The following is a 27348-nucleotide window of genomic DNA, read 5'->3' on the forward strand; positions in this document are numbered from 1 at the left end:
TGAATCTCATCAAAATTTCACTTTTTCCTCCAAGTGAATGAAATATTATCGTGTGATATTGGTTTATTGGCACTTGTGGAGGTTGAAAATGACACTATAAACCATCTCCCAGTGGTTGTACGATGCCTTTGAGTGGGCAAAAATAGCTTATATCAAAGCTAATGAGAGAAAGAACTAAAATCAGCCATAATATTGTCCCATATGAATTCCACCTCTCTCTCTCTCTCTCTCTCTCTCTCTCTCTCTCTCTCTCTCTCTCTCCTTTGGGTTCAATCACGGAGGGCTCAAGCAAGCACATAGCTATTATTTACTATTTGAAATATATGTGCCCGAGACATGGTCACACTATACCATTTATTTGTCTTGTATGCATGTTGAGTCTACTAGAATTTGAAGAGAAATGTTAGATCTCTCCTTGTTTGTAGAATTCTTCCAAGAAACACATTCCATAAATTATGTATTGTGTTGCCATGATAAAGCAACACTTAAAACGATCTTTTGTAATATGTGTACATACTACAATTATCATTTCCATCTTCTAGCTAGTTGCAAATTACAAGATCATTGTACTATGGACTGAAGAGTCCGAGCTTTGGATAAGCTTGACTGCTCTGATCCCCAATCTCCATACAAAGATTATTCATCTTGTTCCATGGGCTGTTGATCTAGCCATACGTCTTTGATTGGAGTTGACTTTAGAGTCAGCTATGAGGGTAATGCCTGAAGAGTCCGAGCGTTGGATAAGCTTGACTTCTATGATTCCCAATCTCTAGACAAAGATTGTTCATCTCGTTTCATGGGTTGTTGATCTAGACATACGTCTTCAATTGGAGGCGACTTTAAAGACAGGCTTTTGTCGTTCACTTCTCGGATTGTTCCTACAGGTGATTTGGCCAATCTTTCTTAACTAAGGGAACTCCATCTAGCCCCTCTTCACTATCTGGAATTATTATTTCAAGTCTTACTGGTTCTGCTAAAGATTCCTTCAATCCCTTAACATCTTGCATTTTTCCTTTGTTTGATTTGGTCTCAATTTTTGCCAATTTTCCTATGAATTCTAGTTTTGGCTTTTGTTTCTTAGATTGCATTATTTGCACCAAATTTCTATAAGCTTTGATTTTGGTAGCTTACATGTCAAGTGTTGGGTAGTTATTCCATTTCATTTCATGTCTAACCCGCTTCAATCCCTCTTGGAAATCTTCCAAGGCCGCATTGATTGGTTCGTATATTTTGTCTACTAATACGGATCCTCCGGATTTCAATATTGATTCCTTAAATTTTGATGTGAGAGGTCCTCAACCCATGGACTCTAAAGTATGATGGGGTCCTTGACAGGTCTCTAGGCCTTCTAAGAAACTAGAGTTTCTAAGTAAGAAAAATCCAGGGAAGATACCCTTACCATTGGCAATGGCTTGGGACTGTAGCCCTAGAGAAAGACGTAGTCCTGTCTCACAAGCAAGAACGGGACAAAATCTAAAAGATCCAAAATTCTCTCTCTTAATTGATCCCCACTTACCACCCCGCACGCAGACATGCTTATTTATTTTCTAATTACTACCACATTCTTTGAACAGTGATACCTTAAAACAAGTATTGTATTGTAGATGCCAGCAAAGAAATTGTAGAAAAATGAGAACATAAAATGGAAAGGAAACAATTAGATCTAGAAATAGAGGGAAAAACTCAATTCTTGATTATGGTGGATGCACAAGATTGCATCAAGAACAAGATAAATGGGAGATATCCAGCCTAGAAAATAGAAAAAACATAGCTCAATGGAACAAAACTCAATAGAAACTGAACAAGTTGAATGAGACCAAGGGGAAAAACCTCTAAGGACTAAAATAGAACAAAAACAAATGTATAGAGAGCTAAATCAAACCTTGAAAGAGATCATGACTACTGAGATGGAGTCAAAGAGCGACAACTAGGGGCAACCGGTGTTCCTTTGCATTGCAAAATGTACACTCTACATGTTTGAGGGATCATAGTAGAACACAAATGAGACAAACCAAAGACCAAGGAAAATCTTATGAGGGTCCTAAAAATGCCAAACAAATAGACCTTGCAAATCTTGGAGAAGACACAAAGCCACATACATAGCTACAGATTTGTCTCAAGAAGAGGAAGAGATTATCATTTGGATGTTAAATGAGTATAGAGATTTCTTCGCTTGGTCATACAAAGATCTTAATGGAGTGGATCCTGAAGTATATCCGCATACTATCCCTATGAGAGATGATGTTAAGCCAAGTAGACAACGACCATACACCTACAATGAGACCTTTGCTAAGGAAGAGATCGAGAAGCTCAAGGAAGTTGAATTCATCTATGAATTATAACACACTGATTGGGTATCACCTATTGTGGTCATACAAAAAAAGAATAGAAAAATCAAAGTGTGTGTGAACCTAAAGAAGTGAAATACAACTACCATATGAGCTAACTATCCTCTTCCTATCACGAATCATGTTCTAGAACGTGTAACTGGAAAGGAGGCTTGTAGCTTCTTGGACGGATTCTTAAGTTACAATCAATTAGCCATAGATCCAAAAGATCAACACAAAACTACCTTTTCCACATAATGGAGAATTTTTGCTTACAGGGTCTTGCCTTTTGGACTAACCAATGCACCTGCAACATTCAAGTGGCTAATGAGCCATGCATTCAAGGAATATCTGCAAAATTTCCTAGAAATTCACATGATGATATTTGTGTGCATTTGACTAAACGAGAAAGCCATTTTGAACACTAAAAAGTGCATCTTTGAGAAATACCATCTATATCAAATTTGCTTAAGTCTGGAGTAGTGTGTATTCATGGTTAGACAAGGCAAAATTCTCGGACATATTGTCTTAAAAAATGGCATTGCTGTAGATATGGAAAAAGTGGAAACAGTTTCTAAGATGTCTAGACCTACCAATGTCAAGGAGGTTTAGACATTCATATGGCATTGTGGCTATTACCATAGATTCATCTACATGTATGCAATCATTGAAAAACCCGTTTATGGCCTCATTACTCATTTTGAATGGAATGAGGAATGTGGAAAGTCCTTCCAAAAGCTTAAACAAGCCTTGACATCAACACCAATGCTGAAAACTCCATACTAGAACAAAGTTTTCCATGTGCATGTCCTTGCTTCAAATTTTGCTATTGGGTGTAAATTAGCTCCACTAGGAGAGGGGACAATGGATTTTCCTATCTCTTAAGTTTTCCATGTGCATGCGTTGCTTCAAATTTTACTATTGGGTGTGTATTAGCTCAACCAAAAGAGGACAAATGGATTTTCTTATCTCTTATGCTAGCAAACAGCTAAACCTAGCAAAAAATAACTACACCACCACTGAAAGAGAAGGCCTTAAAATGGTGTATGTGGTCAAGAAATTTTGACACTTTTTGCTAGCCAACAAGTTTGTCTTTTTTTGTAGACCATCAATCCTTGCTCTATTTAGTGAACAAGCCATGCAATATGGAAAGGATAGTACCATGGTTTATCATCCTACTAGAGTTTGATTTTATAGTGTTGGTCAAGAAGAGCGCCATACACCAAAGAGCAGATTACATGTTGAGGGTCACTTTAGGGGAAGCACAGAAAAGGGTAGATGATGATTTCATAGATGCCTGCTTGTTCTCAATGGAAATGGTCCCTCAGTGGTTAGAAAACCTTGTAGCTCAAGTAGACTCATAGATCCCACTTCCAATCACACCATGATTGATAGAGCAATCTGCCCTATATCAATTGTTGGTTGGAAGATGGTATTGGAAAAACAATGACGGGATTCTACTTTTGTGCATTAGCCCTAAGGAACAAGCAAACTTTTTGAATCAAGCTCATACGATAGTAGTCAAAATTCATTTCATTAGGAAGAGGATGGGGTCTAGGAGGGCCTCTTTATTTGCCACGAGATTATGGAGGTGATTAAAATTTTGACAAATGTGTGTATGCCATGTGTGCAAGAATGGTGGGTGTGTAAGAGATGTGTAAGAGTGGTCAAAGGATGCACGTTTCCCCCAAAAATGAGACGGACAACTTTATTATTTTTGGCCTTCCATAACTCCCACATATGATCTCCGACTTGAGCGGAGATCATAGATCCGGAATCTACGCATCGAGCTCTTTCCATAGATATGCTACATGATATGGTTTTACCCGCTAGATTTTAAATTTTATTTTGGGAAAAAATTTGAATTCAAATAAACTAGCCGTTTTTCTTGTTTGAATTCAAAGTATGTCCTTTGATTACTTTCTTAATACTAAAGGACTGACTTCCTTAAATTGCCTAATAAAGAGGCCCTTCTGGACCCCATTCTCTTCCTATTGTGTGAAAGATCAAACCATGCGACGATTAACCTGATTAGGATTTTATTGGCCTACTATAAAGAGAGACGTTCACATTTATGTAAATAATTGTTCCAAATGTAAGAAAAGTGCAGCCGTTCCTCATGCCATGTTATTCCAAATCTTTGTCACACCAAGATGGAGTAGATATCTGGTAGAATTTCTGACAAATAGGACATTCCATAAAGATATGAGTAAATGAAGACAAAGAGCAACTGAGATTGAAGCAGCCTACTACGTGATAATTTGTCATCAACTCTATAGACGAGGAAAGGATTAACAGCTTAGACTATGTGCCAATGAAGATGAATATCTTCTTATCTTGGAACAAGCACACATCGATCTTGCAGGAGTTCATTTCTCTCATCAAACCATAGATAGAGCTACATTGATGGCTGGTAATTGGCAGCCATCTTTGTTTGCTAATGCAAAAGAATTTGTTTGACGATGCAACTCTTGTTAACAAGCAAAAATGCCAACAAGAATCAATAGTATGTCATTACGGCCTATGATGGGAGCATGTGCATTTGCTAAGTGGGGTATAGACTTTTTCGATCCAATATAATCACCAACATACAAGACTCAGGTGCAATACATTATTGTGGCCATAGATTACTTGACCAAATAGTTTGAAGCAAGAGCCACTAGGAAGAACGATGCTCACACCACCGCAACATTCTTGTATGAGTGCATATTTATGTGGTACGTCAAGAAAATGGTAAATCTAAACATATAAGCAAGATCTTGAGATCAGTCCTTACTAAGATTGTCAGCTCAGGAAGGACTGGTTGAAAAATGAATCTTCATTATGCCTTGTGGGCTTAAAGAGTGTCATTCAAATCATCCTTGAGCGCGCTCCACTCCCTTTAACTTGGTCTATGGACTAGATACCATATTGCCCATGGAAATCTTATTGTTGCAAACCCTTAGAGTTTCACTGTCATAAAATCTAATATCTAACCAACCCAAATGATTTTCTCATATTAAATTGATCACTTAATGTGGGAGAATAAACGGGAACAAGTATTAAGATATAGATATGTGCTTATAGATCTATCTCAACACGGGGCCAATGGTAAAGGGGCCCAAAAGGGAGATGGTCTATCAAAGAGCAAGGCTAACCAATGGAGCATAATACCTTAGGGTTAGCTTCATTGAAGACCTCCAATAAATGTGTGTAAAAGTCCTTTGACCTTAGGTAAGCTAGGGTAGCTTGAGGTGGGAACGCGGCCCAAGCTCGAGGTGCTTGACCTACTTGAGGTGCTTGTCGTGCTTGAGGTGCTTGATTAAGATGCTTGAGGTGCTTGACTGGCTCCATGCTTGAGGTGCTTGACTTGCTGCATGATTAAGGTACTTGAGGTGCCTTAAGAAGCTTGCCTGAGATGCTTGTGGGAACACCCCCTAGTTCAAGTGCTTTGTCATGCTTGGTGAGTAAGGTGCTTGATCACCTAAAGTCAAAAGCATTCCTACAAGAGGGGGGCGAGCCCTTTTCCTAGGGGCTAGAGAGAGAACACCCACTCACACACACAAGGGAAGCCCCAACTTGAAGAGGCAGCAAGGACACATGTCAGGCCCCTACCCATGTTACCTTCATGTGTTGCTTGAAGCCTATTGGCTAAGCTTCAAAGGGGTCCAATGATAAATTACATGAATTATCTAATTGTTTTGGCATTTATCTAGCCCTCTCTCTCAAAAAGGAAAGGGGGACACTTGTCTCAAGGCTACCCCTACTGCTTGTAATGCCTCCTGCTCATGATTGGCTAGGCCTGGGAGGGTCCAATGAGCTTCAAGCATGAGCTACAAGGGGGGGTCGACCCAAGCTAGCTAGGGGCTTTCTTGAGGGGTATACTCACCCACACACACTCACAATCACTCTCTTTTTGTGTGCTATGCAAAGTGCAAGAGCTCCCTCTCCAAGCAAGTAGAGGTTGAGAGCCTACACCAACACTCTTGGCTATGGAGTGCAAATCCAACCAAGAGCCATGCTTCAATGCTTGAGCTTGTCATATCCTTCTTCTTCATTACTATGCTATTATGTATGCTAGCAACAAGAGTATGATAAGTGAGGAACTAGTTCTTTCTCCTATGAAATATTTCTTCTTCCTCTTCCCTACCCTCATTCCCTGCTAGCTCTCTCCACCTTCGAAGGTGTTTGAGGTCTTGGGACTGAGGCTTGGGACAATTAAAGCTTTCTTCAAGTTCATGTTATGCTATGATTGTGATTCATGAAGCTTTCCATCTTCATTGCATCACCTAGGTCACAAGGAACACAAAGAATGTATTGTAACAAGTCTCTCTTAATGGGAGAAATCATAATACAAATGCCTATTGAAGGGGGGACCGGCTCCACATAAATCCGGTCCTCAACTGTTGTCATGTTCTCTAAATTCTCTCTCTTGCAAAAGTATTGTTCATGCCAAGTTAACTAATTGCTATGATTATGTTACTATCTTCAATTATGTCTACCCGCTATGCTCACAAAGTTATTTCTCGAAAGTATTCTCATTAATTTCCGCTATTCTCAAGTTGAATAGGCTAATTCCATTACATTGGTATCATAGCATTTGGTTTCTCTTTTCTTGCTTAAGAAGAGAGGTCCTTAAGTAGCCTATAAATGGTTGATGTTGTTAATTATAATAGGGTAAGTGGAACTGGGATCTAATATCGGTTTTGTTAAGCCCACTATGTGGGGGATGGTGCACATCTCGGGAGCTTTGGACTTAATAATGGAGTCTTTTTAGACTTGCCTACGGCTTTACCATTATTGAGCCATAAGAAGTCCGAAAGGAGCTAGCCCTTGGCAACTCTGCTATGTTAGACCTACTCCTCTACTCTCTATAATTAACCACTTTGAGCCGTGGGTGTAGATACTTAAGAGCCAATTTTCAAAGGCTAAGAGGAGTGGCCACTAAGGTTTTGAATTGCCAAAGCATACACTAAGTACATACATAAAATTTTGTTAACATGGCTGACAATAATCAAGAGAGTAGAATGAACATTGATAGCTTTGATTTTGCACATGAAGGTGCTAATGATGATGCTCCCATGTTTGTGAATTATCTTGTGACTAGGTTGCAACAAGCTATGGGCAACCCTACCTTGCAAGCCGAAGTTACTCAACAACTTCGTGCCTATGGAATTTCCCTTCCTCTCCAAGAGGAGAGACAGCTTAGGAGGCCTCTTGAAGAGACCCCCAAAAGAAGACTCTCTCCCATTCGAGAGGAGGAATCCAAAGAGAAAGAAAGCAATGAAAGTCTAAGTTCTTCTGAAGATGTGGCTCCACGAAGAAGGCAGTCTAGACGATTGCCTACTCCTCCCAAGAGGAAAAGAGCAACCCATAGTCCTTCTCCTCATCACTCTGAAAGGCAAGAGAGGAAACAAAGGAAGAAAAGGGCTAGGAAGAGGTCACCCTCTTCTCCTTCTTCTTCACCTTCCTCCTCTTCCGATGAAAGTTATGGCTATTCTCCTAGAGAATACAAGAGGGGAGGACATCGCAAATCATTTCCTGGATGGCGAAGGTCACAAAAGCTAAAGAAGTTCAAGGAGGGAGGAAAGAGTATCTCTTTTCTCACCTACGATGGCACCTTTGGTGCTACCGACAAAGTCTTGGCCTTCATCCAGCAATTTGACGTGGCCTTTGGGGACGAGGGCTTCACAGAGTCCTCCAAGCTACGTCATGTAGCTATGTACTTCCAAAAATCAGCTCGTCAATGGTGGGCTAGCCTTTGTGGCAATGGAGAAGCCCCAAAGACATGGAAAACTCTACGAGTTTCCATCATAAAGCAATTTCTGCCAAGCGATACTAAAGATAAAGTTCTTACCGAATGGCGCGGCTTGAAGCTTCTCTCTCATGAGTCTATCAACAAGTATGTAGACAAGTTTTGGGATTTACATCTCAAAGCTACTGTCTTTCAAAAGATAGACTTTGCCGAGCAAAGACAGCAATTCTGTGCGGGATTACCTGAAGAGATGGCCGAATACATCAACTCTCAACGGCCCGGTACTATTACCGAAGTAATCCACCACACCATGGTTGCTTCACGCATCAATTTCCATCAAGGGGCTAGACGTAATGTCAAGCCCATGGAAAACAAAGATAAAAATGATGCAAAGGGGGAATACAATGCTCAAAATATTTCCCAAGGCACTTCCAACAACAACAACAATCGGTCCAAGGAGAAGGGAGTTTACAAAGGTAACAACAAACTCTCTCCTAAAGAGCTTGAAGCTTTTCGCAAGGACCATAAGTGTTTCAAGTGTGGAGAGCAAGGACATGGCTATCGTTTTTGCCCCAAGAAGAATACTCGCAATGAGACTCCTAGAGCTTCCACCATCGAAGCTCCAAAAGAGGATGCTCATTGCAAAGGATCATCACTCTCCTATGCTTGGGGACAGGTAAGAGAGCATGATGCCTTCATCTTGTTTGACCCTGGCTCTTGACCCTGGCTCTACTCTTAACTTCATATCAATAAAGTTGGCCACCAAGTTGGGCATTCAAGCTTTTGAGATGGGAGATATAGTAGTTGCTGATGCAGCTTTCAAGGGACAACAAGCCTCCGTTACTCCCTTGATTGGGAAGTTAAGGCTTCATGTCCAAAGCTGTGTCGACAAAGAAGACTTCTTCATCTCTCCTCTCCAACATCAGGATGTTATCCTAGGGGCACCATGGTTTGATCGCATGGCTGCCAACATGAAGTTCCCTGAAAGGAGAATTTACTTCACTTACAGGGGAAAGAACATGTATATAGATGCTAGTGAGTGTGGTCGCACTATTCCACTTGTAAATCCTCTTTCTTTTGATAAGTCAATGAAGAGCTCAGTTTCTGCGTACATGATTTTTGTCAAAGAGTCTCCAAAAGATACTAATGTTTCATCAAATGTAAATGATAGGAATCAAGAAGAGTTAGACTTGTCTAATTTTCTAAAAGGATTCCAAGATGTGTTCATTGATGATATCCCTATGGACTTACCTCCAAAACGAGGGGATGATGACCATCGTATTGAGCTCCTTCCTGGAAGCTCACCACCTAACAAGCCTCCTTATCGAGTCTCACAAGCTCAACAAGAGGAGATCATGAGGCAAGTACAAGATCTGGTAGACAAAGGGATGGTGAGGCCTAGTTCCTCTCCCTTTTGTTCTCCAGTCCTTTTAGTGCAAAAGAAAGATGGTACATACTGTATGTGTGTGGACTATCGAGCACTAAACCATATCACTATCAAAAACAGATTTCCCATACCTCGGGTAGAAGATCTGTTTGATAAGCTACAAGGCTATACCTACTTCAGTAGGATTGACCTTAAGAGTGGCTATCATCAAATAAGGATAGTGGATGAAGATATCTTAAAGACCGCGTTTCGCACAACGTTTGGTCTTTATGAATATCTAGTCATGCCTTTTGGCTTGACTAATGCACCAGCTACGTTCAATCGTTTGATGGAGAAAATTTTTAGACCATATCGAAAATTCACTAGAGTGTTCTTTGATGATATCATCATCTACTCCAAGTCTTTGGAGGAACATAAGCAGCATCTCCAAGTGATTTTTCAAGCATTGAGGGAGAACAAGCTTTATCTCAACCAAAAGAAAAGCGAATTCTTCCTTCAAGAGATTCAATACTTAGGTCATATTATCTCTAAAGATGGTATCCAAATGGATCCATCAAAGTTAGAGGTAATAAAAGCATGGCCTAACCCAAGAAATCTACATGAGCTAAGAAGCTTTATTGGTATGTGTGCATACTATAGACGCTTCATAGCAAAATTCTCTCAAGTAGCAGGACCACTACACGACTTAACTAAGAAGAACGTTAAGTTTGTATGGACTGCTAAGGAGCAAAATGCTTTTGAAAAACTCAAAGAGAAGCTTACTTCCCAACCAGTCCTCGTGCTTCCGGATCTCTCAAAGCCATTTGAGGTCCAATGTGATGCTTGTGGTGATTGCCTTGGAGCGGTTTTGCTTCAAGAAGGGCATGCCATAGCATATGAGAGGCGAAGGCTCAATGGTGATGAACGAGTCTTGGGCATTTATGAGAAAGAGATTTTAGCTGTTCTACATGCCCTAGACACATGGAAGCACTACCTATTGGGGACTCCATTTATCCTACGAACCGACCACCAAAGTCTCAAGTATTTCATGACACAAACCAAGCTTCCCGACAAACAAATGAGGTGGGCAAATTTTCTTTCGCAATTTAATTTCCATATTGCTCACATAGCTGGTAAGCAAAATCAAGTTGCCGATGCACTTTCACGACGACCAAAAGTTAATGCGGTGTTATAGCTACTCAAAATGATCTATCCTCTATGATAGATGAGTATGCTACTGACCCTGACTTTAGAGACATAATGTCAGGCCTTGCTTTGGGGAAGAAAGAGGAACCATTCACCTTGCAGGATGGTTATCTTCTCCACGGCAATAGGCTATGTGTTACTCATTCCCTTCGTGAGAAGGTTATGTATGAATTCCATGCTCCTCCATATGTAGGGCATAGAGGTATTCAACCTACACTCCGAGGAGTAGAGACGTATTTCTATTGGCCTACCATGAAAGTGGACATACAAGAGTATGTTTCAAAATGTGTAGTATGCCAAAAGACCAAGTATGATAGAGGGAAGCAACCTGGATTACTCCAGCCATTGCCTATTCCAAACTCACCATGGGAGAGTATATCCATGTATTTCATCTTTGGATTGCCCAAGTCTATCCATGGGAATACAGGAATATGGACAATAGTCGACAGGTTTAGCAAGCAAGCACATTTCATTCCTGTCAAAAAGACTATTAAGGCACACCAAATGGCAACTCTCTTCATATCTGAGATTTTCAAGCACCATGGATTACCCACATCCATCGTGTCAGATAGAGATCCTAGAATGACCAGTAATTTTTGAAAAGGTCTCTTTGAAAATAGGAACAAGATTGAATTTCTCTTCGGCCTATCACCCACAAACGGATGGCCAATATGATATAGCCAATCTTACGATACTCGATCTACTCAAAACTTATGTTACCGAATTAGATCAACGCTCACAATGGGAAAAGTATTTACCGCTAGTAGAGTATGCCTACAATAATATTGTACATACTTCTACGGGGAAAGCACCTTTCGAGATCATAGAGGGAAGACCTAAAAGTCCCTTGCTACTGAAAGTACATGGGAAGATCTTCGCCGCCGATGAGTATAGCCGTGACCTACAAGAATCTTTTCAAAAGATTAAGGAGGCTATAGCCATCTCTCAACAAAGGAAAAAAGCTGCTACTGATAAGCACAGAAGAGCCTTAATGTTCAAAGAAAATGATTGGGTCTTACTCAAGTTTCCTAAGGCTTGATTAAGGCAAACGACGGGCAAAAATCCTACGGGCCATCAAAAGTATTATGCTAAACTAGCAAAAAGATACTATGGTCCTTTCCAAATCTTGAAGCCTATCAATGAGACGGCTTATCAACTCAAGTTGCCCAACCATTGGCTTATACACAATGCCTTTCATGTAAGCTTACTTAAGCCCTACAAAGGAGAGCCACCAATTGAACCAATTATTGAAGACCCTCCCGAAGTCGAAGACCAAGAAGAGGTGCTACAACCCGAAGCTCTCCTTCGGCATGAAGACAAGGTACTACGACATGGTAAGATAATCCGACGGTATCTTATTAAGTTCAAAAATTATCCTTTTGAAGATGCTAAATGGATGCAAGGAGTACAACTTAAGGATAGTATGAACCTTGTCAATGCTTACAATGCTACATTAGAGTAAGCAAATGTACAAATTTCTTTTAAATGACTCATGGTTTTTTCTTATATGACTAGCCCTCTTTTTATTTGTGCACAAATTTAACTAGTATGCATGCTTAGAATCATGTTTGTGATGACGACGTCTCTCAAACACCAAGTAGAATTTGTCACTCTACTTTGGGAGAATGAAATGGACTAAAAAGCAGACATGCTTGCGGCAGCTATATCTCCCAAGCACCAAATGGATTAGTCATCCATCTTGGAAAGATGTCGTAGGGTAAAAAGGGATCCTTTACCCGCTAAGTACGATTGACTAATGACTAAGACTTTATCTCTTCTAGCTCATAGTCGAGGACGACTATGATTTCAAGAGAGAGGTAATGTCATAAAATCTAATATCTAACCAACCCAAATGATTTTCTCATATTAAATTGATCACTTAATGTGGGAGAATAAACGGGAACAAGTGTTAAGATATAGATATGTGCTTATAGATCTATCTCAACACGGGGCCAATGGTAAAGGGGCCCAAAAGGGAGATGGTCTATCAAAGAGCAAGGCTAACCAATGGAGCATAAGACCTTAGGGTTAGCTTCATTGAAGACCTCCAATAAATGTGTGTAAAAGTCCTTTGACCTTAGGTAAGAGCTTGAGGTGGGAACCCGGCCCAAGCTCAAGGTGCTTGTCCTGCTTGAGGTGCTTGTCGTGCTTGAGGTGTTTGTCATGCTTGAGGTGCTTGATTAAGATGCTTGAGGTGCTTGACTGGCTCCATGCTTGAGGTGCTTGACTTGCTGCATGATTAAGGTACTTGAGGTGCCTTGAGAAGCTTGCATGAGATGCTTGTGGGAACACCCCCTAGTTCAAGTGCTTTGTCATGCTTGGTGAGTAAGGTGCTTGATCACCTAAAGTCAAAAGCATTCCTACAAGAGGGGGGGCGAGCCCTTTTCCTAGGGGCTAGAGAGAGAACACCCACTCACACACACAAGGGAAGCCCCAACTTGAAGAGGCAGCAAGGACACATGTCAGGCTCCTACCCATGTTACCTTCATGTGTTGCTTGAAGCCTATTGGCTAAGCTTCAAAGGGGTCCAATGATAAATTACATGAATTATCTAATTGTTTTGGCATTTATCTAGCCCTCTCTCTCAAAAAGGAAAGGGGGACACTTGTCTCAAGGCTACCCCTACTGCTTGTAATGCCTCCTACTCATGATTGGCTAGGCCTGGGAGGGTCCAATGAGCTTCAAGCATGAGCTACAAGGGGGGGTCGACCCAAGCTAGCTAGGGGCTTTCTTGAGGGGTATACTCACCCACACACACTCACAATCACTCTCTTTTTGTGTGCTATGCAAAGTGCAAGAGCTCCCTCTCCAAGCAAGTAGAGGTTGAGAGCCTACACCAACACTCTTGGCTATGGAGTGCAAATCCAACCAAGATCCATGCTTCAATGCTTGAGCTTGTCATCTCCTTCTTCTTCATTACTATGCTATTATGTATGCTAGCAACAAGAGTATGATAAGTGAGGAACTAGTTCTTTCTCCTATGAAATGTTTCTTCTTCCTCTTCCCTACCCTCATTCCCTGCTAGCTCTCTCCACCTTCGAAGGTGTTTGAGGTCTTGGGACTGAGGCTTGGGACAATTAAAGCTTTCTTCAAGTTCATGTTATGCTATGATTGTGATGCATGAAGCTTTCCATCTTCATTGCATCACCTAGGTCACAAGGAACACAAAGAATTTATTGTAACAAGTCTCTCTTAATGGGAGAAATCATAATACAAATGCCTATTGGAGGGGGGACCGCGGCTCCACATAAATCCGGTCCTCAACTGTTGTCATGTTCTCTAAATTCTCTCTCTTGGAAAAGTATTGTTCATGCCAAGTTAACTAATTGCTATGATTATGTTACTATCTTCAATTATGTCTACCCGCTATGCTCACAGAGTTATTTCTCGAAAGTATTCTCATTAATTTCCGCTATTCTCAAGTTGAATAGGCTAATTCCATTACATGCACACAAACTAGAATGGAAAGGTCATGAGCTGTCAAAATGACTCGAGAACTTGGAATGGTTGATGAGCAAAGATTGTCGATCATAGCACATATATATGCACAAAAATGGAAACAAAAACATTTTTTTGATTTACATTTTCTAGATCAAACCAGGAGATTTGGTATCGGTTTACTCTTTGAAACAACACATTCCTAAATTCAAGAGTGAGGGACACGGTCCTTTTGTAAGCCAAAGATGAAGTGGAAATAGATGATGAATGGTTGGATGGATTGGATATGAGGATAACAGTTACCCTGAGAGATAGATTTAGAGTAAAATCACTAACCAATACGGGTGCACGACTCAATGCTTCCAACTATTCGACGTACAAAAGAGCGACTCAAGAGCGACAACCCAACCCCTAGAATATTGTGGAGCTAAAGTCAAGGGCTTCCATAAAGAATACACACCAACATTCGGTTTGATTAACCTCAACATATTTGTGCATAGATTTCTATGCCCACACATGTTTATTTTCATTCTTGATGAGCATATGAATGAACATATTGTACTAGGAGTTCCATGGATGCAAGGATTGGGATGCTAAAGTTCATGAGCTAGCACTCAAAGTTGGACAATTGTGTATACCATTTGCACATAGCCATGAGAGTGGAAAGCCACTCTCAAAATTCCAAAGCTACCAGACACCATGAGTAACTCAAACCTAGTGCCCATTACTCGACATTGCATCCATCCTCATCATACCGGCATGCAAGGGACCAGGAAATTTTGGGTATCCAAAACATAGCTCACCAACAATTCTAAGCAGATTTGGGTGTCTAAACAACTCTTGAACACTAAGAAGCAATCAACACTTACACCTCCCTATCATCCCCAACAATGGACACCAAAGTCACTGCCAACTCAATGGATGTGGAAACCCAAGCGACAACCTGTAGCCAAGCCCAAACCAAGGCCAATGTACAAATGGAAAGCAAAGGCAAAACCATGCACAGTCATGTACAAATGGGTACCAAAGCTTCAACTATTATTAGCAAACATGATTCTAGAACGACTTTTGAGGATTGTACACACAACACTATCAAGGAACAAGTGCAATTACTTCAAGATCTAATATTCAAGAGAGTCAACCAACATGATGCTTCATCATCGACAACCCTTGAGCTCACCGCTCAAAACCCACCTCTTGCACAGCATAGTGTTTCAAATTGCATTGACTTCAATAGCATGGTAGAGTCAAATTTGGCTATGCATAGACACGATTGTACTTCCCATTGTACTTCCCATGCACTACACAAACTAGGCTACTATTGGAATTAGGGTTGTAGAGAAATGCACACAACTTGGAGAAGACAAAGGAAGCTCAAGGCACACACTAGAGAGTGTGTTACATAGTATGAGATGGAAAGATAGATAGCCCTAGAGTGATGGGCGTATATACAATGCTCGGGGGAAAAAGCCTCCTAAAGAGGGAAAAAATGCCCCAGTGGTCCTAGTGTGTTCACACACATCACTACCATGTGTATATGGTAACAAATCCCCCGTGGAGTGATGCGGTGAACGAGAGCTGGCACATGAGTAAAGGGAAGTGCCATGCCCTGAGGACATGATCAGTCCACAAAGGGAAGTAAGCCCAAAGCTTTGCGGAAAGCTTCAAGCTTCTCACGAGACAATGCCTTTGTGAAAAGATCTGCAAGGTTGTCCTGTGTTGGCACATAAGCCAAGTTGATCTCTCCTGCTGAGAGCCTCTCCCTGACATAGTGGTAATGCACCTCAATGTGCTTTGTGCGAGCATGAAAAACTAGGTTCCTTGCAACTGCCAATGCGCTCTGACTGTCAGTATAGATAGTGTTGGCAGTGTCTTGTCCAACACCCAAATCAGCCATAAGGCGTCTAAGCCATACACACTCAACCGTAGCTATGAACACTGCCCTGTACTCAGCCTCACAACTCGAAGTGGCCACAGTAGGTTGCTTCTTGCTCAACCATGATATACATGAACTACCAAGCATGAAACAAAAACCACTTGTGGACACTCGCGTGTCAAAACAAACAGCCCAATCTAAGTCCAAAAAAGCATGTAAGTCTGGCGGCAATGATCTCCCCTTGTGATAAAACAAGCCAAGATGTAAAGGGCCACTAAGGTAGCAAAAAATCCTCTTGACAGCCTACCAATGCTTAGACCCTGGGCTATGCATAAATCTACTGATTTGTGAGACTGCAAACTGAATATCTGGCCTCGTGTTGCATACATAAATGAGGCAGCCAACAGCAGTTTGGTAAAGAGTGACATCAGTAGGATCGCCAACATCATGTAGACTCAACTTCAAACCTATTTCCATGGGAGTGGCAATAGGTTTGCAATCCTCAAGTCCAAACTTACATAGTAATGTCTCTATGTAACTTTTTTGACACAAGGCAATACCACCATCACACTGCTTAAACTGTATACCCAAGTAATGATGCAACAGCCCCAAATCTTTCATCTTGAAAGTAGCATTCAAATCAGCCTTAAATTCAGCAATATGTCTCTCATTTGGTCCAGTGATCAGCAAATCATTGACATGAAGAACCACAATGAGAAGTACATCACCCTCATGCTTTACATACAATGTGCTTTCTGTTGGACTGTTACGAAAGCCTCGTTTAACCAAATGAGTGTCAACTTTCTCATACCAAGCACGAGGAGATTGCTTCAGCCCACACAAAGCCTTCTTACATCTGCATACTTTGTCCTCTTGTCCTTTTATGACAAAACCGCGAGGCGCCGTTACATAAACTTCCTCAAATATGTCACCATTCAAGAAAGCAGTAACAATGTCTGATTGATGTACATCCCAACCAAAATGAGCTGCCAATGCACATAGAAAACGCACAGTAGTCATATGACAAGTGGGAGCAACAAGTTGAGCCTTATGGCGATCGATATCACCATCCGGCTTGCGTTTCAACTTGTAAACCCACTTTGTACCAATGGCCTTTTTTCCAAGAGACAAATCACATAAATTCCATGTTTCATTTTCTATAAGTGCATCATATTCTGATTGCATGGCAGCCATCCAATTTTCTGAATTCTGTGCTTCATCAAAAGACAGAGGCTCCTCAACATCATGCTAGCTAGACACAGCCAAAGCATAACAATCTGATGCATAAGATGCATGGCGAGAGCCTGAAAAAGTACGACTAGACAAAGGTGCATCCAATTTACTGTCACACAAAGTGTGCACCAGCCATTTTGGCATACCTCTAGCCTGCTCATTTTCAACCCTTTCCTTATCAAGTACATCATGTACATCTGCATCAGTCATAGGCTGATCTATAACATTTTCCGAAACCCCAATAGGCTGTACATTTGCCTCATTGGAAATTACATTCGTATTTCCACCACTGAAAAGAGGCAACAAAGTGTCATAAATGTCTTGTGACCTTACATACTGTCTCTAGTACATGAGAGCAAGGGCTGAACAGAATCTTCCACAAACACTACATCCCATGAAACCAGAATACGCTTTGTTTGTGGATGATATAACCTATAACCTTTGCTTTCAGCACTATAACCAACAAAAATACATTTGACAGCCTTATCATCCAATTTTCTGTGTTGTGTTTGTGGCACCAAAGCATATGCCAAACAGCCAAAAACACGCATGTGCTCAATAGAAGGCTTTCTATCATGCCATGCTTCATATGGAGTAATAGATTGCAAAGCTTTTGTAGGACACCTGGTAAGTACATAAGTGGCACACATGATGGCCTCAAGCCAAAAAGAATGCGGCAAAGCTTGACTTTTGACCATACTTCGTGCCATTTCCGTCAGTGACCTGTTTTTCCTCTCAGCAACACCATTTTGCTGAGGTGTATAAGGCACTACACATTGGTGTTTTTTCCCACAACTAGCCAAAAATGCATTAAATTCATGAGACATATACTCCCCCCCTCGATTGGAATGGAGGGTGCCCATAGTACATTTCGAGACGTTTTCAGCCATAGCCAGAAATTGTTTGAAGCACATAAAAACTTTGGACTTCTTTTTAAGCGGAAATACCCATGCATGCCTGGAGTAATCATCAATGAAAGTCACAAAGTACAAGTAATTGCCCAAGGACGGAGTTTGCATGGGCCCACAAACATCACTATGCACAAGCTGCAACCTGCATGTGGCCCGAACTGAACCATCCTTTGGAAACTTAGAACGCTGCATCTTACCCAAAATATAGACTTCACAAACATTTTTGACAGGTGCTTCAAGAGGCGGCAATGAATCAACCATATCAGATTTCTGCAAACGCAGCAAACTGGCAAAATTCAGATGACCAAAACGTGCATGCCAAAGTTTTGCATCTGAAATAGCCCACTGTCATACAAGTTTTGTCCACACTTGTCATACAAAGTGAGCTTATACAACCCACGGCACAAAAGGCAAGATGCAACAATTTCATCACCAAAACTGAGATCATGAACTGTACATTTGTCATCCACAAATTTGACTACAAGTCCAAGTCTAGCAAGTGCGGATACAAACAAGAGATTCTTCTTGATCCCAGGTACATAGAGTGCATCAACAAGTGTGAAGGAACTGCCATTTGCAGCAGTAAGCACAATCTTTCCAACTCCCTGAACCGGATAAGAGGCATTGATGGCACAAGTGACTGAATTCCCATGAGGGACAGACTCGAGAGAGGTGAACAATTCCCGATGTGAGGTAATGTGCTTGGTAGCACCACTATCGAAATACCACACATGTGAATCTGCAGCAACTGACAAGCATGCATCATGGACAGTAGGGTTGTATGTGCACTCTGCGCTAAAAGCCCATCCTGTCAACATCAGCATCATAGTCTCCTTTAATAGAAGACTAAACAATGGCTGCATTTGTAGTGGAACCAGCATTTGCAGTGGAACCACCCTCTTTCTTCTTAGCCTCTTTGGCCTTCAACTTAGGACATAACTTGATCAAGTGATCATTAGCTTTAAAATAATGGCAACGCATCTTCTTTTTGCCCTTATCACCAGAATTGCCAGACGAAGTGCTGCCAGCAGAAGCATTAGGAATAGAAGTTTTACCACTCGCAGTAGAACCATAAGAAGTGGTTGTATTGCTGTTACCACCCTTTCTTTGAGAAGCAATAAAAGCCTGTTCAACTGCACGCTTCCTAGTCCTGTTTTTTCTGGAAAGTGACTCTTGCAAGAGCAATGTGCATAATGCATCAAACTTGACAACTTCTGGATTTCCTTGGGTCATAAGTCTCCAAGTACTAGCAAAAGTCTGGTAAGAATCTGGTAAGGCATCAAGAATAGTCTGCACAAGGGAACTGTCTGAAATGACTTCACCTGCAGAAATAAGCTGCTCATTGATATCCTTGACACTAATAAGGAAAGTTTCCATATCATCTTCCTCATGCATAATCTTCGACTCCAGCTCATTACGTAGCAAAGCAATTTTAGCCTCATTGCGACTTGCATAAAGAACAGCCAAAATATCCCAAGCCTGTTTTCCAGATTTTGTTAAACGGATGTGAGGAACAATGGTGTGCTTCACAGACAACGCAATCAATGCATGAGCCTGCGCATCCTTTACCAATGAGCTTGTTCTTCCGTAGGCAAAACAACTCTAACAACAGAAATCCTTGCAGCAAGACCTGCAACATCCTCAACATCGCCTACATCCTCAGAACCAGGACGTACATCAATGCCCTGCGCAATATTGCAGACGCCCTTTGACACAAGAACGTGTTGCATCATATAAGCCCACATAGGGTAATTGTCCCCATCCAACCTGTCCTCGGCAGCAAACATCTTGAACACATTTGTGTTGTTGTTGCCAGTCATGGTAAATGCTGCACCTGATGTGAAAACTGCCCGAAAATAGGAGAAACGGAGTAGGAACACACGTGCTATATAGCACAAACCGTAGAAGACTATAAGGCACCTGTTATGCAGAAAACGGCACTGACAAAAATTCTGCACAAAATGACGAAATTACCTGTGCAGACCTACCTGTAGTGGAAACGGAGGCTAAAAGAGCCCGAATCAAAAATCTGAGCCCAAAATATTTGTCAACATGCGAACGCTCGCCAAAGCTCACTGAAATCGGAGAAAGTGAGCATGCGTGTGCTGGAGCAACTGGCAACTAAGCCCAGGAGGACGCAACCTGCTGATACCAATTGTTGGAATTAGGGTTGCAGAGAAACGCACACAACTTGGAGAAGACGAAGGAAGCTCAAGGCACACACTAAAGAGTGTGTTACTTATTATGCAATGGAAAGATAGATAGCCCTAGAGTGATGGGCATATATACAATGCTCAGGGGAAAAAACCTCCTAAAGAGGGAAAAAATGCCCCAGCGGTCCTAGTGTGTTCACACGCATCACTACCACATGTATATGGTAACAGCTACAATGTGTCGTCCGAGAAGATTCCAGCAATGAGGGGGGAGGCATTCTCAATGCAGACCCAGATATCTAAAACGGATTAGAAAAAGGACAGTATTCTAAATTATTTGAATGTTAATATGTGGGTTTTTGTAACTCAAATGTACAATGTCCTTATAAGTAAATATAATGGGGAATATGTAATATGGGAACCCCTAGGTGTGCATGTAAATAGTGCAACTATCATCAAAAAAGTAAAAAACATTGCATTTTTTGCTCTTTTTGCGTGTTTTTTTGTCTAGAAAGTGATCAAAATGGAGAAATCCACAAAATTATGGCCAAGCCTAGTGTTTATATGTGTTTAGGTAATTTTCATATTGATCTCCTCTTTTTTGGGTCACTCTAGTATTTTGCTTTTTTTACTTTTTAATAAAAAGGGTTCAAAAATAGAAAATAAATAATAAATAGGTTCAAATGGGAAAAAAAATACTCCCTAGTGATCAAGAAGAGGAGACATACAAGAAAATCAAATCTTGTTTCATTTCAACGACAGTGATAAAAAGCCTAAGTTGGGCCAACAATGCCTACTACACAGTCTAATAGAAATAAGTGGGGAGTTTGAGAGAAAATGAGCTGGGAAGCCCAGGTAGGCTAGAACTAGTCTCATTTCTATGTTGAACTTCTTGGAGAGAGCTTTTAGAGCTAGGTGCGCATTCACACACTCCTACCGGTCTCTTCACTACACAATCTTGCATGACACATGATAGGTATTCTCCTAGTAACAAGTTTGTTTGTAAATGTTTTCGCGGTCAGGGTAGCTTAAAAAAACCCTACATTAGCAAAATCTTCCTAGGAAAGCTCACAAAGAAAATTTACCATAACTTCCAGATCGGTGGATCAAATCATACCAAACCTGAAGGGGGCCATAGCGACCAAGTTGGTAGAACATTTTCAATGGGTCATATGATAATTTGACTTAGGGCTAGCAAGGTCTATAAATGATAAGGTAAAATTTCGTTCGGAGTTTAAATTGCATTTTGACTTCATAACAAACTTCCCCATGGGTATCATAACCAATTTACCTAGGTGAAACCAAAAGGAGAAATCAATTGAGACCTTGGATACAAAAAATTGTCTCAAATTCCCACAAAGCATCATTTTTGAGCTAAGGCGTCAAATCAACACCAAATTGGACCAAACTTGAAATGCCCCATTCTCAATTGAGACCTTGGATACAAAAAATTGTCTCGAATTCCCACAAAGCATCATTTTTGAGCTAAGGCGTCAAATCAACACCAAATTGGACCAAACTTGAAATGCCCCATTCTCAAGACATATGGGACATCATGATATTCAAATTTTGGAAGAAAGGACCTAATTCAAGTGTTGGGAGCAAAACCTTCAAAGTCAAAGGACCAAGGAGTGAACGGACTCCAGGAGACCAAAGGGTGAAAGCATGAAATGGTGGTCAGTTTTAAGGGCTTTTCTAGGTGGTTTTTGAAGTACTTCTCAAGTTTTATTTGTTCCCTTCAAATAATTTATCGAGGACGTGGAAAATTGCAAGAAATGGAAAATGCCGCCACTTAAAGAATGCCATCATTTTTTGAACATTGTTTACGGGTAGAAGGTGACTGTGACTTCTCTTGCATGCCATTCTACACAGCAGGAAGCTACCCACATGCTACTGCATCTTCATGCACCCTGCGTGAACAAAGCAAGGAAGAAGTGCAGACACCTACCCTCTCTATGCGATCTCAATCTTCACCGGGTACTGTAATCCCCCCCCCCCCCCTCTCTCTCTCTCTCTCTCTTGTTGTAGTTGAGTAATGTGTTTGTCTGAGGACATTGTGAATCATGGATTGTGTTTTTTTGTTTGTACAGTAATATGAAGACTCCACCACGAAAGTGCACCATGGCAGCAGCTGATGGTAGTTCAGCTAGCATGCTTTCATCCAGTAGCAAGCCTAGGAGCTCCACAACATTGGGCATGAAGTCTAAAACTATCGACGAAAAAAGCATTGGTACATATCAACTCTGTCTCTTCAATTGTAGAAATGTTCTTTTCAATTTTTGTTTATGTTTGTTTACTATGTCAAATGTGGTTTGTAGCAAGATCTTCCTGGAGGATTCAATACCCTAAGCGAACTCGATTTTGCTACACACGAGAGGAGTTGCATGAGGAGTATGGCTTAAGCTTGGAGGGCAAGCTCTACCAGCACCTCAGTGAGGTTGATGTCACATATGAGGATTGGTTGTCGGTCTTCATGAAGAAAAGGGAGAAGGGCTCTAAAATCTTTCTGCATATGATGCAACCTGAGTTTGTAGACAAATGCAGGTTACTGTTTCACAAAGTCTACCAAAGCATGCCAGCCAACAAAGAGATCACACACAAGTTTGCAACGTTGTTTGTGTACGAGCGATGCCCAGCTGCTCGGCAAGATCCTGCAGGTTGAAAGGTTGCATGGACTGCTTTTGGTGAATAGGTTTTGGACCATTGCAAGAAGCTTTCGGGTGGCATTGACAAGAAAGTAAAGATTTGACTGGAGAATAATGAGGGGACATCACTTCAGGCCCTTCGTCTTGACAATGTCGGGGAAAGTCATAAAAGTGGGCAAAACGCTCTCTTATCTGGCAGCACTTCTCTAGTTAGTGCCTGCTTTATAAGCCAGCAAGTAAATGCACAGGTGGAGCAGGTTCTGGATGCAAAAAGGGATGCATTAAAGGTTTTGAACACAACATCGGATAATGTGAGAGTAGAGCTACAAGACAAGAACCAAAATATGTGGAAGATACAAGGGACATCTTCAGCTGCGGCAATGCTTCAGGAGAAATTGCAAGAGCTCCAGATATTGCGGTCCAGCATGAAGGGAGTTGTTGATACTGACCCTGATTTTTTGGTGATTGAAGGCAAGATGGATGCTCTAACTAGTGCACTCACAGCTCTTGGGGCCGATGCAAGGAGCTCGAACATAAGAGATGAGGTGGATCGTCTCTAGGTATGTGTCGACCAAGTCAAGGCAGGATTTTTGTTTATGTGGTAATGCCCTAGGTACTTGACATGGTACTCTCTTCTATTTAGGGGGTTTTGTTTGCCATGCCAGTTATTTCTATTATGTGGTAATGCCCTAGGTACTTGACATGGTATTCTTTTCTATTTAGATGGTTGTTTTTGTCATGCCAGTTATTTCCGTTATGGTGCTAAGTGCCCAACTTACCTGACATGGTAGTTTTTTCTATTGTGGGATTCTATCATGGTAATAGTGACCAAGGTACTTGGCATGGTAGTTTCTTTTTACATTCTTTTTGTTACGGTGACATTGACCAAGTACTTTTCCATGGTGGTTTTTTTTGCTATGAGTATTTGTTTTTTCCATGGAAGTTTGTCTATTATTGTGGTACTTGTCATGGTAGTTTTTTCTACCATGACAAGTGCAGGGGTCATGGCTATTTTTCCAGGTATCATGTAATGGCCAAAATGCCTGTCATGGTACTTCGTTTGATCATGGTGGTGTTTTTTTCATGGCAGTATTTTCTGCTATTGTACTTTTCTTTTGCTATTGTTGTAGTGCTCAAGGTACTTTTCTACTATCCATGGTATATGTCATTACCTTAGAGATTTTTTGGAAAGCCATCTCTGTTATGGTGGCAGTGCCCAAGGTACTTTTTCATGGTTTTTTTTGCTATGGTTGATTGTTTCTTTAAGGAAGTTTGTTGCTATTGTGGTTGTACCCAAGGTACTTGTAAAGGTAGTTTTTCCTACTAAGGTGGTTGTACGGTCATTGCTTATTAGTGTGTAGTGTCCAAGAAACTTGTCATTGTAATTTGTTTTTGGTCATGGTGGCTTTTTTATCATGATAGTCTTTCCTGTTATGGTAGTAGCTTTTGCCTTGATGTTTTTAATGGAATGGCAGTTTTCTGTTATGGTGGTAGTGTCCAAGGTACTTTTCTACTTGCCATGGTATTTTTAATTGCCTTGGCGGTTTTTTGGAGTGTCCCAAGTACTTTTTTATGGTAGTTTTTTCTGTCAAAGGTACTTGGCATGGTACTTTGTGTTGTAATGGTGGTTCTCATATCTAATCCCTGTGGGCCTTTTGTTCTTCATTTTTCATGCAGAAAGAAGTGACTGACTTGGAAGCATCAGTGAGTACGTGTGTGCAATAGATCAACTTTTGTGAGAGCATGTTGGAGCAGGTGAAGGCTGGTGACACAATGTTACTGCTTCCGACAGCTGGCCAGCACTTGAGCCACTTGCAGGCTACATTCTCTGTTCCAGGACTATGTGCTGGATGTGGTCTTGCATTCATGGCTTCCCATGTGGTTTGTGTATACACGCTAGCATGTGGTCATGCATACCATGCTCTGTGTTTTGTTGCCTGGCTTGGATCAGAGACGGTATGTGCGGACGCCTCTTGCAAGAGTAGTATTCCAGATTCACTTAAATCAATGCTCCTGCATACAGGTTGGTTACCGTTGCTTCCAATATCATATAAATCCAAGAACAGTTCAGGTTGCCTTGAAGTATCTGCTGATTGCACAAGCCTGAACTTCACTGATGTGCTTGCAGGTTCTTGCCATATTCCTTGTGTGGCGCCGAAACAGGATGACGTGCCAAAGGTTGTGCTACAAGCTACTCCTGAAGCCCATAATGTGTACTCCAGTGAGGGAACTCCAGTTGTGAAGGTAGACCCCCCTGCAAGCACAGCAGCAGTTGCCACAACCAAGCGAAAGCAGTCCAAAGGAAGATGCAACGGTTGACGATGCGGAGGCAATATCGCAAGAGGGAGTGGATGCAGTGCAGCGCATGGTAGCTGGTGATGAGAATCCAGATTCTCCCATCTTTCTGAGTGACATGGTGAATGTGTCAAAGAAGCGCAAGAAAAACAGTGATGGTAAGTGGTAATGGTATTGGACTTGTCAACTTCTATGCAATGTCTGCATGGGACTGATGTGTTGTTTTATGACATAGGTGGATCTTCCAAAAAGAATAGACCTTTGGAGTCCACACGTTCAAAGCACCATTCTCATCATGCAGATGGAGATATGGGAGAGAGGGAAGCACCCAGATCACCTCCTGCTGTGAAGAAGACTCCCAGAAAGAGTACTCCCCTCCGCAATCCTTCTAGTGTTTCCCACCCTCCCAAGCCTCAAGTTTGCAAGAAATTGTGACTCTTCAATTGTAATACAAGAATTTGTGATTCTTGATTTTGAATGCAAAAGAAACTTTTTTGTCGGCCTCTATGTTTTTGTCGCTTTTATGTTTCATAAGCACAATGTCTATGTTTTTGTCGGCCTCTATGTTTTTGTCACTTTTATGTCAAATATTGCCTCGTGTTTATTTTTCAATGTTGAATGTTGTCTTTTACAGAGTGTCCAAAAGAAAAGGGGACCCTCAAGCTGCCCATAGAGGAAATCATCATCATCAGAGATCCCCCAAAGTACATTTCCCCAGTTATCTCCTCCTTGCCATATGATGATCCAACCCGATCAGCCCTCATATTAGATCTTAATGGTGTACTTTGTCTTACATGTACACCTAATAAGCATGACCCTTCGTCTGTCCCCGATATTGAAGCTACATCATTTTTCAAGCATGAGGAGGCAGATGGTAGGTACCTATTTGTTTTGAAAGATGCACAGGATTTTATTGCATGGGCTGTGACATGGGCAAATGTCTACATATGGAGCAGTGCAATGCTCAGCAGAGTGGGCTCAAGAATTCGAAGATGTTTTCCCCAGGTTCATAGTTATATTAGTGGATGGGCTGGACAACAGTTATGTGATGTGGGTAGTTACTGTTTTGGTGGTGGAAGGCCAGCATTTTTCAAGGTATTGCAGAATTTTTTGGCGAAGCTGCAGCGGTATGATACCAGCAATGTCCTTTTAATTGACAACAGTTCCTATAAATGTCATTATAATCCCTGTGGTACTTACATCATAGTGCCTGGTATTGAGCACCGCTCCAGCCAATACTTGTCAAAAGATCTAAAGGCCTGGCTAGAAGGGTGGTAGCATGCTACAGATCGTCGTGCCTTGGCGGACACATTCAGCAAACCAAAACCTACTGATGACGACAAGTATGTATTCACAACAATTGCAAAAGGGTTTCAAAATACATCGTATGATGCGTACTTATGTGGGCCACAGCTCATGCCCATAGAGTGCAAGCGATGATGACGTCCCTTGATTTTTTTAGGATGATAGATCCTCTATGTACCTTTTCTAGCTAAACTAAACCCGTGCCAGAACCTTGTATATTTATATGCTACTTTCCATGTGGAAACCAATTTTTTGGCTTCATTTTGATTGCCATTATAACTGATGTAATGACTTGATGTCAAATTTGACTTGATGTCAAATTGTTGAAGATGTAATATATTCCAACTGGTTGGATGCGTTGTCTTTGTGTCCCAGCATTGAAGTGTTATTTTTCTGATTCAATTAGTTTAAGACTGTTTAAGTGTCCAAGCATTGAAGTGTTATTTTTCTGATTCTGTTATTGTTTCCCAATTTAAAACAGTTACAATGTAAGGTACTTTGGGTTGGCATACCAAAACTTGTTGTGTACAGAAACCACCCAGGGACTACCTATAAGGTACTTTGGACTGGCATACAACAACTTTTACAAGTCCTTGTTTCCTACATAGTTTAATATAGTTTCCACCTGTGAACTACTTGTAAGGTATTTTTGGTTGTCATACCTATAAAGAACCTATAAGGTACTTTGGGCTGGCATACAACTTTTACAAGTCCTTGTTTCCTACATAGTTTAAGATAGTTTCCACCTGTGAACTACCTGTAAGGTACTTTTGGTTGTCAGACATGTAAAGAACCTATAAGGTACTTTGGGCTGGCATACAACTTTTACAAGTCCTTGTTCCCTACATAGTTTAAGATA

At 41.2% G+C, this 27348-nt stretch overlaps 1 pseudogene; it reads left to right on the forward strand.

The window, feature by feature from the left end:
* The first annotated feature begins 23365 nt into the window (after positions 1-23365).
* Positions 23366-25619, forward strand: LOC147441928 (uncharacterized; annotated as a pseudogene).
* Positions 25620-27348: the final 1729 nt, after the last annotated feature.

The sequence above is a fragment of the Adiantum capillus-veneris genome, chromosome 14 (genome assembly GCF_014529385.1).
Source record: "Adiantum capillus-veneris isolate H3 chromosome 14, ASM1452938v2, whole genome shotgun sequence".
In the NCBI taxonomy this organism is placed as follows: Eukaryota; Viridiplantae; Streptophyta; class Polypodiopsida; order Polypodiales; family Pteridaceae; genus Adiantum; species Adiantum capillus-veneris.